Genomic DNA, 14,185 nt, shown 5'->3' on the forward strand with positions numbered 1-14,185 from the left:
ACAGAATAAAGGGGGAGTTAAGTTCCGAGGCATTAGATCCTATAAGATCGTATGCAACAAGCAAGGTAGCTTATAAATATGTTAGAACTCCCACTAGGAGCATGTAAATAAAATGATGCTGAAATGACAAGAAAGTTGATGAATGAGAAAGTACCATTTGCCACAATATATAGGTAAGTGCGAGGACTTCGAAAAATGAGGTGGCTTAAATCAGAGTTTGGTGGCAAAACCAATACTCGGGAAGAAATACTAGGGAAGCCAGAGTGAATGCGGAAGCCAAGTATCCGCACCTAGTGGAATCTCCAGGAGAATTTCATGATGGTATGTATGTTTTAATTTTATGTTTTTGGTCGTGTGTGGCCCTAAATGTGTTAATATTGTGATATGGCCTTGTGAGGCGAAGATATTGTGGGTTGTTGAAATGGAAAGATAGTGTCCAAATTACTAAGGAAACTCCAGCAAATTTTCTTAGAATCCCCGCTGATTTATCATTCGAGAACGAATGTTCCAAAAGGGGGGAAGAATGTTACACCTCGGAAAAGTCCCCGTACATGTACAAGGAATAGAACGACAAGGGTATTAGTGTGGGGTGTTTTACTAAGCAAGGGGTGATGATTCGTGAACTTTTGGAAATGGAAAAGTTGTAGAATTTCATGCAGCCCAGTGGTCGTATAGTGATTTACGGCCCGTAAAGTGATTTACGGACCATAAACCACCATCGTCCTCCAGCCTTTCAAATTTCAACTTTCTGTTAAGTGGTTAAATGCTTAAATACGACTCGGAATACGGCCCGTAAACTGGTTTACGGACAGTAAACCTCGATCGTAAACTCCCATGTTCTTCAGCCAGCTTCTCTGTTTTGGACATGCTTAAAGACGATGACATAATACGGCTCGTAAACTAGTTTACGACCCATAAAATTTGGTTTACGACCACTGTTCACCCCGATTGGAATTCATTAAAGATCAAACTTTGAGTTATTAAAAGGGGCCAAAGCCTCATTTTTATTTCATTATTCATCTATACAACTCAAGAAAGCTCTAGAACTCTCTCAATACTTCATCCATAGAAATTCAAAGGAATCAAGGGAAGAAACTAGGATCATCAACACTAAACTTATGAAACAAGTGAATGAAACCTAGTTGGAAGTCATCTTCTCCAAGAAATCACAAAAGAGGTAAAGGAGGGTTTTGGTGCACAAGGAAGGATTCTACACTAAGCTTGTTCCACCACCATCCAAGGTGAGTTTTATGACTTTAACATGTGGTTTAAGGTATTAGAAGACTAAGACACTTGAATTGTAGTAAGACATAGGAAGTGCACCGTTATTTAGTAAATAGTGTCACTGTGGTGTGATGGTTGAATGGAATCATGGAAGTTGATATGCTATGATTATAAATACGTTATAAATGACGTTTTGACCATGGAATAAGTGCGACGCATGAGTAAAAGTGACGATTAGCTAAAACCACTAAATGTGGAGAAATTGGAGGAAATTGGTGGATTTTGCTAAACGTACATAAATGATGATTGCTGATTTCTATATTGTGGATATTGTCGCGAATGTTTGGGAGCTAAAATAGAATATGGGAAACACAGTATAAACAAAGGTAGTGCTGCCCAATTTTCCCTAGAAATAGTAGTCCGTCCTTATAATTTCTTAGCTAACGACGACATGGATTATCTTGAAGGTATATGCATGCGCAATAAAGGAAGTACGAGCAAGCGATAAGAATAGTAAACGTCAAAGGTATGTGAGGCTATTCCCTTTCTTTCAAAGGCATGATCCCTAGCTTATGATTTCATAAATGCTCCCATCTTTTCCTTGCTATCAAAGGTTAAAAAGTCTAAGATGCCGAAGCATGATTTCCTTCTTGATATTCCATAAATGTTTTCCAAGTACTCCTATTTTCCAAAACCAAAGGTTGTGATTATGTGAGTTCTTATGATAACGACGAAGGATATTTTTTTTTCAATGACAACGATGATGTCAAAAGTGAGAATATCATTATGATGACTATGATGAGAACGATCTTATGTTTAAAAGTTTCAAGTTTACGATTTCAAGAACTATATGAGAACGTCGAGCAATTTACTGATTTCTCAATTTATCCATGGACGGTGACTTATTTCTAAATCTTCCAAAGTATATGAATGGATGCCTTATGAAGTTCATGATTTTATTCTATGCTTTCTTTTAATGCTATTCTTCATTGATAGTCTCGCCTTATAATAATTGTTCCTTCAAGGTGAGACAAAGCGACGATGATTACCCCATAACATAATCGGAGGCTTTCGACCTTACGTCACTCCGACGTACTTACAGCTTTTCTTTGGGCTCTCAAGCATGCAATGTATATTATGTATATATATATATGATATGAAAATGTTTTCAGGGGAAATGGGAAAAGGTGAGGCGCTATAGACGCATAGCCACCTGGTCAGCTGGCATATCATGATTTCATCCTGGACGCGGGATGCCCGGACGCAGGATATATGGGTTATGGATCGGGCCGTACGTTCCTCGGCACTAACTTATTATATTTATGGATCGGGCCGTACGTTCCTCGGCACTAACTTATTATATTTATGGATCGGGCCGTACGTTCCTCGGCACTAACATATGATGACATATGGATCGGGCTGCGCGTTCCGCAGCAATTTACTATATGATGCTTTATGAGTATGCATGCATGGATCCGCCTTAAGAGGCAAGTAGTTATCGATTATTCCCTTGTATGTAATTCGTAGATGTTTACGCATCGCCAATGAGACCAAGTGAACACTTAGGAGAGGAGTAGGAGGTAAAGTAAGGGTGAGAGAGTCATGATGCCCGGGGTGAGTTGAAGAAGGGTATATGGTAAACGAAATTGAAATATCGAGTTGGAATTGCTGTGAGAGACAAATGGAATAATGGCTTGGGGCATAGTATAAGTTCAGGTTACATACTCACCATAGAAGCCCGAGGATATGACAACCTACGAGGGCGATAGAATCACAGAATAAAGAGGGAGTTAGGTTCCGAGGCATTAGATCCTATAATATCGTATGCAACAAGTAAGGTAGCTTATAAATATGTTAGAACTCCCACTAGGAGCATGTCAATAAAATGATGTTGAAATGACTAGAAAGTTGATGAATGAGAAAGTACCCTTTGCCACATTATATAGGTAAGTGCGAGGACTTCGAAAAAGGAGGTGGCTTAAATCAGAGTTTGGTGGCAAAAGCAATACTCGGGAAGAAATACTAGGGAAGCCAGAGTGAATGCGGAAGCCAAGTATCCGCACCTAGTCGAATCTCCAGGAGAAGTTCATGATGGTATGTATGTTTTAATTTTATGTTTTTTCTCGTGTGTGGCCCTAAATGTGTTAATATTGTGATATGGCCCTGTGAGGCGAAGATATTGTGGGTTGTTGTAATGGAAAGATAGTGTCCAAATTACAAAGGAAACTCAGGCAAATTTTCTTAGAATCCCCGCTGATTTAACATTCGAGGACGAATGTTCCAAAAGGGGGGAAGAATGTTACACCTCGGAAAAGTCCCCGTTCATGTACAAGGAATAGAACGACAAGGGTATGAGTGTGGGGTGTTTTAATAATCAAGGGGTGATGATTCGTGAATTTTTGGAAATGGAAAAGTTGTAGAATTTCATGCAGCCCAGTGGTCGTATAGTGATTTACGGCCCGTAAAGTGATTTACGGACCGTAAACCACCATCGTCCTCACACCATTCCAATTTCAAATTTCTGTTAAGTGGTTAAATGCTTAAATACGACTCGGAATACGGCCCGTAAACTGGTTTACGGACCGTAAACCTCGATCGTAAACTGCCATGTTCTTCAGCCAGCTTCTCTGTTTTGGACATGCTTAAAGACGATGACATAATACGGCTCGTAAACTAGTTTACGACCCATAAAATTTGGTTTACGACCACTGTTCACCCCGATTGGAATTCATTAAAGATCAAACTTTGAGTTATTAAAAGGGACCAAAGCCTCATTTTTATTTCATTATTCATCTATACAACTCAAGAAAGCTCTAGAACTCTCTCAATACTTCATCCATAGAAATTCAAAGGAATCAAGGGAAGAAACTAGGATCATCAACACTAAACTTATGAAACAAGTGAATGAAACCTAGTTGGAAGTCATCTTCTCCAAGAAATCACAAAAGAGGTAAAGGAGGGTTTTGGTGCACAAGGAAGGATTCTACACTAAGCTTGTTCCACCACCATCCAAGGTGAGTTTTATGACTTTAACATGTGGTTTAAGGTATTAGAAGACTAAGACACTTGAATTGTAGTAAGACATAGGAAGTGCACCGTTATTTAGTAAATAGTGTCACTGTGGTGTGATGGTTGAATGGAATCATGGAATTTGATATGCTATGATTATAAATACGTTATAAATGACGTTTTGACCATGGAATAAGTGCGACGCATGAGTAAAAGTGACGATTAGCTAAAACCACTAAATGTGGAGAAATTGGAGGAAATTGGTGGATTTTGCTAAACGTACATAAATGATGATTGTTGATTTCTATATTGTGGATATTGTCGCGAATGTTTGGGAGCTAAAATAGAATATGGGAAACACAGTATAAACAAAGGTAGTGCTGCCCAATTTTCCCTAGAAATAGTAGTCCGTCCTTATAATTTCTTAGCTAACGACGACATGAATTATCTTGAAGGTATATGCATGCGCAATAAAGGAAGTACGAGCAAGCGATAAGAATAGTAAACGTCAAAGGTATGTGAGGCTATTCCCTTTCTTTCAAAGGCATGATCCCTAGCTTATGATTTCATAAATGCTCCCATCTTTTCCTTGCTATCAAAGGTTAAAAAGTCTAAGATGCCGAAGCATGATTTCCTTCTTGATATTCCATAAATGTTTTCCAAGTACTCCTATTTTCCAAAACCAAAGGTTGTGATTATGTGAGTTCTTATGATAACGACGAAGGATATTTTTTTTTTCAATGACAACGATGATGTCAAAAGTGAGAATATCATTATGATGACTATGATGAGAACGATCTTATGTTTAAAAGTTTCAAGTTTACGATTTCAAGAACTATATGAGAACGTCGAGCTATTTACTGATTTCTCAATTTATCCATGGACGGTGACTTATTTCTAAATCTTCCAAAGTATATGAATGGATGCCTTATGAAGTTCATGATTTTATTCTATGCTTTCTTTTAATGCTATTCTTCATTGATAGTCTCGCCTTATAATAATTGTTCCTTCAAGGTGAGACAAAGCGACGATGATTACCCCATAACATAATCGGAGGCTTTCGACCTTACGTCACTCCGACGTACTTACAGCTTTTCTTTGGGCTCTCAAGCATGCAATGTATATTATGTATATATATATATGATATGAAAATGTTTTCAGGGGAAATGGGAAAAGGTGAGGCGCTATAGACGCATAGCCACCTGGTCAGCTGGCATATCATGATTTCATCCTGGACGCGGGATGCCCGGACGCAGGATATATGGGTTATGGATCGGGCCGTACGTTCCTCGGCACTAACTTATTATATTTATGGATCGGGCCGTACGTTCCTCGGCACTAACTTATTATATTTATGGATCGGGCCGTACGTTCCTCGGCACTAACATATGATGACATATGGATCGGGCTGCGCGTTCCGCAGCAATTTACTATATGATGCTTTATGAGTATGCATGCATGGATCCGCCTTAAGAGGCAAGTAGTTATCGATTATTCCCTTGTATGTAATTCGTAGATGTTTACGCATCGCCAATGAGACCAAGTGAACACTTAGGAGAGGAGTAGGAGGTAAAGTAAGGGTGAGAGAGTCATGATGCCCGGGGTGAGTTGAAGAAGGGTATATGGTAAACGAAATTGAAATGTCGAGTTGGAATTGCTGTGAGAGACAAATGGAATAATGGCTTGGGGCATAGTATAAGTTCAGGTTACATACTCACCATAGAAGCCCGAGGATATGACAACCTACGAGGGCGATAGAATCACAGAATAAAGAGGGAGTTAGGTTCCGAGGCATTAGATCCTATAATATCGTATGCAACAAGTAAGGTAGCTTATAAATATGTTAGAACTCCCACTAGGAGCATGTCAATAAAATGATGTTGAAATGACTAGAAAGTTGATGAATGAGAAAGTACCCTTTGCCACATTATATAGGTAAGTGCGAGGACTTCGAAAAAGGAGGTGGCTTAAATCAGAGTTTGGTGGCAAAAGCAATACTCGGGAAGAAATACTAGGGAAGCCAGAGTGAATGCGGAAGCCAAGTATACGCACCTAGTCGAATCTCCAGGAGAAGTTCATGATGGTATGTATGTTTTAATTTTATGTTTTTTCTCGTGTGTGGCCCTAAATGTGTTAATATTGTGATATGGCCCTGTGAGGCGAAGATATTGTGGGTTGTTGTAATGGAAAGATAGTGTCCAAATTACAAAGGAAACTCAGGCAAATTTTCTTAGAATCCCCGCTGATTTAACATTCGAGGACGAATGTTCCAAAAGGGGGGAAGAATGTTACACCTCGGAAAAGTCCCCGTTCATGTACAAGGAATAGAACGACAAGGGTATGAGTGTGGGGTGTTTTACTAAGCAAGGGGTGATGATTCGTGAATTTTTGGAAATGGAAAAGTTGTAGAATTTCATGCAGCCCAGTGGTCGTATAGTGATTTACGGCCCGTAAAGTGATTTACGGACCGTAAACCACCATCGTCCTCACACCATTCCAATTTCAAATTTCTGTTAAGTGGTTAAATGCTTAAATACGACTCGGAATACGGCCCGTAAACTGGTTTACGGACCGTAAACCTCGATCGTAAACTGACATGTTCTTCAGCCAGCTTCTCTGTTTTGGACATGCTTAAAGACGATGAAATAATACGGCTCGTAAACTAGTTTACGACCCATAAACTTTGGTTTACGTCCACTGTTCACCCCGACTGGAATTCATTAAAGATCAAACTTTGAGTTATTAAAAGGGACCAAAGCCTCATTTTTATTTCATTATTCATCTATACAACTCAAGAAAGCTCTAGAACTCTCTCAATACTTCATCCATAGAAATTCAAGGGAATCAAGGGAAGAAACTAGGATCATCAACACTAAACTTATGAAACAAGTGAATGAAACCTAGTTGGAAGTCATCTTCTCCAAGAAATCACAAAAGAGGTAAAGGAGGGTTTTGGTGCACAAGGAAGGATTCTACACTAAGCTTGTTCCACCACCATCCAAGGTGAGTTTTATGACTTTAACATGTGGTTTAAGGTATTAGAAGACTAAGACACTTGAATTGTAGTAAGACATAGGAAGTGCACCGTTATTTAGTAAATAGTGTCACTGTGGTGTGATGGTTGAATGGAATCATGGAAGTTGATATGCTATGATTATAAATACGTTATAAATGACGTTTTGACCATGGAATAAGTGCGACGCATGAGTAAAAGTGACGATTAGCTAAAACCACTAAATGTGGAGAAATTGGAGGAAATTGGTGGATTTGGCTAAACGTACATAAATGATGATTGCTGATTTCTATATTGTGGATATTGTCGCGAATGTTTGGGAGCTAAAATAGAATATGGGAAACACAGTATAAACAAAGGTAGTGCTGCCCAATTTTCCCTAGAAATAGTAGTCCGTCCTTATAATTTCTTAGCTAACGACGACATGAATTATCTTGAAGGTATATGCATGCGCAATAAAGGAAGTACGAGCAAGCGATAAGAATAGTAAACGTCAAAGGTATGTGAGGCTATTCCCTTTCTGTCAAAGGCATGATCCCTAGCTTATGATTTCATAAATGCTCCCATCTTTTCCTTGCTATCAAAGGTTAAAAAGTCTAAGATGCCGAAGCATGATTTCCTTCTTGATATTCCATAAATGTTTTCCAAGTACTCCTATTTTCCAAAACCAAAGTTTGTGATTATGTGAGTTCTTATGATAACGACGAAGGATATTTTTTTTTTCAATGACAACGATGATGTCAAAAGTGAGAATATCATTATGATGACTATGCTGAGAACGATCTTATGTTTAAAAGTTTCAAGTTTACGATTTCAAGGATTATATGAGAACGTCGAGCTATTTACTGATTTCTCAATTTATTCATGGATGGTGACTTATTTCTAAATCTTCCAAAGTATATGAATGGATGCCTTATGAAGTTCATGATTTTATTCTATGCTTTCTTTTAATGCTATTCTTCATTGACAGTCCCGCCTTATAATAATTGTTCCTTCAAGGTGAGACAAAGCGACGATGATTACCCCACAACATAATCGGAGGCTTTCGACCTTACGTCACTACGACGTACTTACAGCTTTTCTTTGGGCTCTCAAGCATGCTATGTATATTATGTATATATATATATGATATGAAAATGTTTTCAGGGGAAATGGAGAAAGGTTAGGCACTATAGACGCATAGCCACCTGGTCAGCTGGCATATCATGATTTCATCCTGGACGCGGGATGCCCGGACGCGGGATATATGGGTTATGGATTGGGCCGTACGTTCCTCGGCACTAACTTATTATATTTATGGATCGGGTCGTACGTTCCTCGGCACTAACTTATTATATTTATGGATCGGGCCGTACGTTCCTCGGCACTAACTTCTTATATTTATGGATCGGGCTGCGTGTTCCGCAGCAATTTACTATATGATGCTTTATGAGTATGCATGCATGGATCCGCCTTAAGAGGCAAGCAGTTATCAGTTATTCCCTTGTACTTACTTCACTTTCTTATTCTTACTTTATTTCTTGATGTATGCCTTACATACTCAGTACAATGCTCGTACTGACATCCTTTTCTTTGGATGCTGTGTTCATGCCCACAGGTAGACGGGAAAGTGGTCCAGACTGATAGGAGTCACTAGCCGAGCTGAAGAGCACTCCATCTTCCGGAGGTGCTAATTGGTTGTTCCTTTTGTGTATATATATTTGGATTCCACTCAATAGAGGCTCATAGATGCTCGATGTGGGTTGTGTGGTTCCACAACGTGGGTAGTACTCATGTGTATAAGTATATTGAAATATGTTTTTGTGTTAACACATTATATTTTTGTACTGAACAACAAATCCTCTTTTTAAAGTTAACCAGAAATAGGCGAATGATTGTTAAATGGGTTAGGAAAATGATAGTACGAGAGGTGCTCGGTGGTTAGTCCCGGGTACCCGTCGCGGCCCCTAGCCGGGTCGTGACAGAAGTGGTATCAGAGCAGTTCGTCCTACGAAGTGTCTACGAGCCGTGTCTAGTAGAGTCTTGTTTATCGGTGTGTTGTGCACCACATCTATAAACAGGAGGCTACCGGACATTTAGGAAACTTGACCATCTTTCTTCTTAATAGATCGTGCGATAGAGCTGTGTTATAAGACTATCTCTCCCCTAACGGTGCGTTGTCATTTCAGCAAAACCGATGAAGGGAAAAGCTACGACGGCCCAGAAGGGCAAGATGGTGGTTGAAGAAGGGCTTGATCGAGAGCCGTCTACGGATATGGAGGAGGGAGAACCCCAGAATAACGCCCCACTTCAGTTTTACCATACCTCGCCCACTTTTAAGGATCAGAGGGAAGCCTCGATCTTAGCTCCAGTACCCCCGTTCCTTCGCAAGATACCGCGGGCCAAGAGATGAGACAGGCCATTCTTTTACTGACTCAATTGGTAGCCGCTCAGACTCAGCGGCAGAATGCGAGTCACGATGGCAGGGGTTGGAGAAAGGGAGTTAATTCCTTTGGGTCTGACCGTGAGATTAGAGATGCACCTCCACAGTTTCCCTGACACAGATTTGATAGACCTACTTATTCAAGGTCATCCCAGAGTCTCAGAGTTTCTCGTTCTCGGGTTCAAAGTGATTCCGGTCAGAAGAGGTCACCAGTACCACGATGTATTCAGTGTCGCAGGTTACATTGGGGACCGTGTCATCGGGGCTCGGATGTTTGTTATGCCTGTGCTAGGCCAGGCCATTTAAAGCGAAATTGTCCATCGCTACATGGTAAAAGTGAGGTTCGGACTACGGGAATGGTAACGGGCTCTTCATCATCGATACACCCTCCAAGGTCAGGGCCACAGGGGCTAGTAAGCAGTGGTAGAGACCGAAGAGCGCCTAGTCCCAGCGGATCCCAGCATCATACCCAGGCGTTAACTGAACGACGGGATCCTGAGTCTTCCCCTGATATTACTCCAGGTATATTGCTAGCACCCTTTAATGATTAATGCAAATACGTGTGCAAATAAGTCATATGGTAAATGTAATGTAACTGACTAAAAAGGATAACAGGTTGAGTATGCTTGCTTCATGAGGCTACCCTATGTTACGAGAAGGTTTGCAAACGAGATCAAGAAGTGTCACTCTATAGGGTGGATTATGATCTGGGTACAATGAGCCGTAACAAGAATTGTAATGTAAAGTATAGCGAGAAGGCGCCTAAGGGCATGGATGATATCTTTAGTTGGGCGTATAAGGCCGAGACTAAGTTAAGAATATGGTTCCTCATGCGAAGAGTCAAGGATCCATTATTAAGTGGGAGGAGATAAGATAGCAAAGAGGAAATGTACGAAGTACGAGTGCCTAAAGAATAGTGGCGTGGTAGTTAAAGGAGAACATATCTCCTACAAATATCCCATACCAAGTTAGAACGAGTGAAGTGAATGAGGTAAAGAGTTGAAGAGGAAAAGATGATCATGAGTTATGGGTCTACTGTACGACGATGAAGCGATGAAGTAGAGTTATAACTAATAGTGATAGTGGTACAATGCGGATATGAATCGGTTCCAAGCGCAAACAAGAGTAAGAGAATAAGGAGGCATGGGGCGCATTAGCGGCGTAAGAGAGACCTACGCCCTAGGGAAACGAAGATGGCATTACAAGAAAATTTTGAGCGCCGAAGAAGAGGGCAAGTGACATTAGATGGGTGGCATGGATAGCTGGACCCACTATTAATGTAAGCATCCATATGGGGCAGGAAGTTGTTAATCGGAGCAGATTCAGATACAGACACATAACTACTGGATGAGCTAAGTAACGTACGTTTTTGCTCGGAGTGTTATATCGGGTGCATTTCTTGGTTATAAGACTGTAAGGCGAGTACGCTAAGACTCCACGACTCCGCGTATGAATTGTTATAGCCATAGACTGTAGGGGACGGAATAAGTAAGGCGTAGTGTAGCCAGGAGTACGTGGATTCGAGATTTAAAGGTACGAGTAAAACCCTTAAAAGGGGGGAAGCAAATAGAGAGGACACCAGTGTGAAGGTTCAAATGATGAACCCTACGGGAGTGTATTGACTAAAAGCGGTAGAATAAGGACACGAAAAAGCAAGAAGAAGGGGGAAGAAGAAGAGCCGTGAGTCGGCAAAGATAGTAATACACAAGTGACGGGCAGAGGTGGACCCACAATTCTCTAAGATTATACCACCTAATCGTCCCTCTAAATTATAAATCTCAGATGAATTTGTAGCGAAGTATAAAGCCGATCTGTGAGACGTTGTGTCCCATAAGGTCCCAAGTGGCGCAAAACGAGGAATAAAATTGCGAAACTCTGATTGCGTGACATGGTTTGAGGAGAGTTGAAATCAGTTTAGGGAGAACTGATTAGTTACTATTCCTCTTCCAGCAGAATGGAAACTCTCGTTTCTCTGTCCTTATATTGATTTAATGACTTCCGGTATTGAATGCTCTTTTATCCCAAATGAAAATATAACCTCGGAGAATATTGTGAATATAGTTGGTAATGGTAGCCCCAAGAAGAAGGCACGCAGGCCTGAGACACAGAATAATTCATGATATTAACATGGGTCTTATTGTAAAGTTACCCGTTCTCGAGGTAAGGGTGTTAGCAAAAAGGTCATTGAGAAGGATATTGACACTTAGATGAATATGACTATGGATACGGCATACCAATGAATATGACTATGGATGCGAAGACAGACATGGATATAGGTATACGGATGGATGGATACGAATGCGAATCGCGCAAAAAAAGTATATAATTCGTAGATGTTTACGCGTCGCCAATGAGACCAAGTGAACACTTAGGAGAGGAGTAGGAGGTAATGTAAGTGTGAGAGAGTTATGATGCCCGGGGTGAGTTCAAGAAGGGTATATGGTAAACGAAATTGAAATGTCGAGTTGGAATTGCTGTGAGAGACAAGTGGAATCATTGCTTGGGGCATAGTATAAGTACAGGTTACATACTCACCATAGAAGCCCGAGGATATGACAACCTACGAGGGCGATAGAATCACGGAATAAAAGGGGAGTTAGGTTCCAAGGAATTAGATCCTATAATATCGTATGCAACAAGTAAGGTAGCTTATAAATATGTTAGAACTCCCACTAGGAGCATGTCAATAAAATGATGCTGAAATGACAAGAAAGTTGATGAATGAGAAAGTGCCATTTAACATTATATAGGTAAGTGCGAGGACTTCGAAAAATGAGGTGGCTTAAATCAGAGTCTGGTGGCAAAAGCAATACTCGGGAAGAAATACTAGGGAAGCCAGAGTGAATGCGGAAGCCAAGTATCCGCACCTAGTCGAATCTCCAGGAGAATTTCATGATGGTATGTATGTTTTAATTTTATGTTTTTGGTCGTGTGTGGCCCTAAATGTGTTAATATTGTGACATGGCCTTGTGAGGCGAAAATATTGTGGGTTGTTGAAATGGAAAGATAGTGTCCAAATTATAAAGGAAACTCCGGCAAATTTTCTTAGAATCCCCGCTGATTTAACATTCGAGGACGAATGTTCCAAAAGGGGGGAAGAATGTTACACCTCGGAAAAGTCCCCGTACATGTACAAGGAATAGAACGACAAGGGTATGAGTGTGGGGTGTTTTACTAAGCAAGGGGTGATGATTCGTGAATTTTTGGAAATGGAAAAGTTGTAGAATTTCATGCAGCCCAGTGGTCGTATAGTGATTTACGGCCCGTAAAGTGATTTACGGACCGTAAACCACCATCGTCCTCCAGCCTTTCAAATTTCAACTTTCTGTTAAGTGGTTAAATGCTTAAATACGACTCGGAATATGGCCCATAAACTGGTTTACGGACCGTAAACCTCAATCGTAAACTGCCATGTTCTTCAACCAGCTTCTCTGTTTTGGACATGCTTAAAGACGACCACATAATACGGCTCGTAAACTAGTTTACGGCCCATAAACTTTGGTTTATGACAACTGTTCACCCCGACTGGAATTCATTAAAGATCAAACATTGAGTTATTAAAATGGACCAAAGCCTCATTTTTATTTCATTATTCATCTATACAACTCAAGAAAGCTCTAGAACTCTCTCAATACTTCATCCATAGAAATTCAAGGGAATCAAGGGAAGAAACTAGGATCATCAACACTAAACTTATGAAACAAGTGAATGAAACCTAGTTGGAAGTCATCTTCTCCAAGTAATCACAAAAGAGGTAAAGGAGGGTTTTGGTGCACAAGGAAGGATTCTACACTAAGCTTGTTCCACCACCATCCAAGGTGAGTTTTATGACTTTAACATGTGGTTTAAGGTATTAGAAGACTAAGACACTTGAATTGTGGTAAGACATAGGAAGTGCACCGTTATTTAGTGAATGGTGTCACTGTGGAGGGATGGTTGAATGGAATCATGGAAGTTGATATGCTATGATTATAAATACGTTATAAATGACGTTTTGACCATGGAATAAGTGTGACGCATGAGTAAAAGTGACGATTAGCTAAAACCACTAAATGTGGAGAAATTAGAGGAAATTGGTGGATTTAGCTAAACGTACATAAATGATGATTGCTGATTTCTATATTGTGGATATTGTCGCGAATGTTTGGGAGCTAAAATAGAATATGGGAAATGCAGTATAAACAAAGGTAGTGCTTCCCAATTTTCCCTAGAAATAGTAGTCCATCCTTATAATTTCTTAGCTAACGACGACATGAATTATCTTGAAGGTATATGCATGCGCAATAAAGGAAGTACGAGCAAGCGATAAGAATAGTAAACGTCAAAGGTATGTGAGGCTATTCCCTTTCTTTCAAAGGCATGATCCCTAGCTTATGATTTCATAAATGCTCCCATCTTTTCCTTGCTATCAAAGGTTAAAAAGTCTAAGATTCCGAAGCATGATTTCCTTCTTGATATTCCATAAATGTTTTCCAAGTACTCCTATTTTCCAAAACCAAAGGTTGTGATTATGTGAG

Source organism: Lycium barbarum, chromosome 7 (genome assembly GCF_019175385.1).
Source record: "Lycium barbarum isolate Lr01 chromosome 7, ASM1917538v2, whole genome shotgun sequence".
Classification (NCBI taxonomy): domain Eukaryota; kingdom Viridiplantae; phylum Streptophyta; class Magnoliopsida; order Solanales; family Solanaceae; genus Lycium; species Lycium barbarum.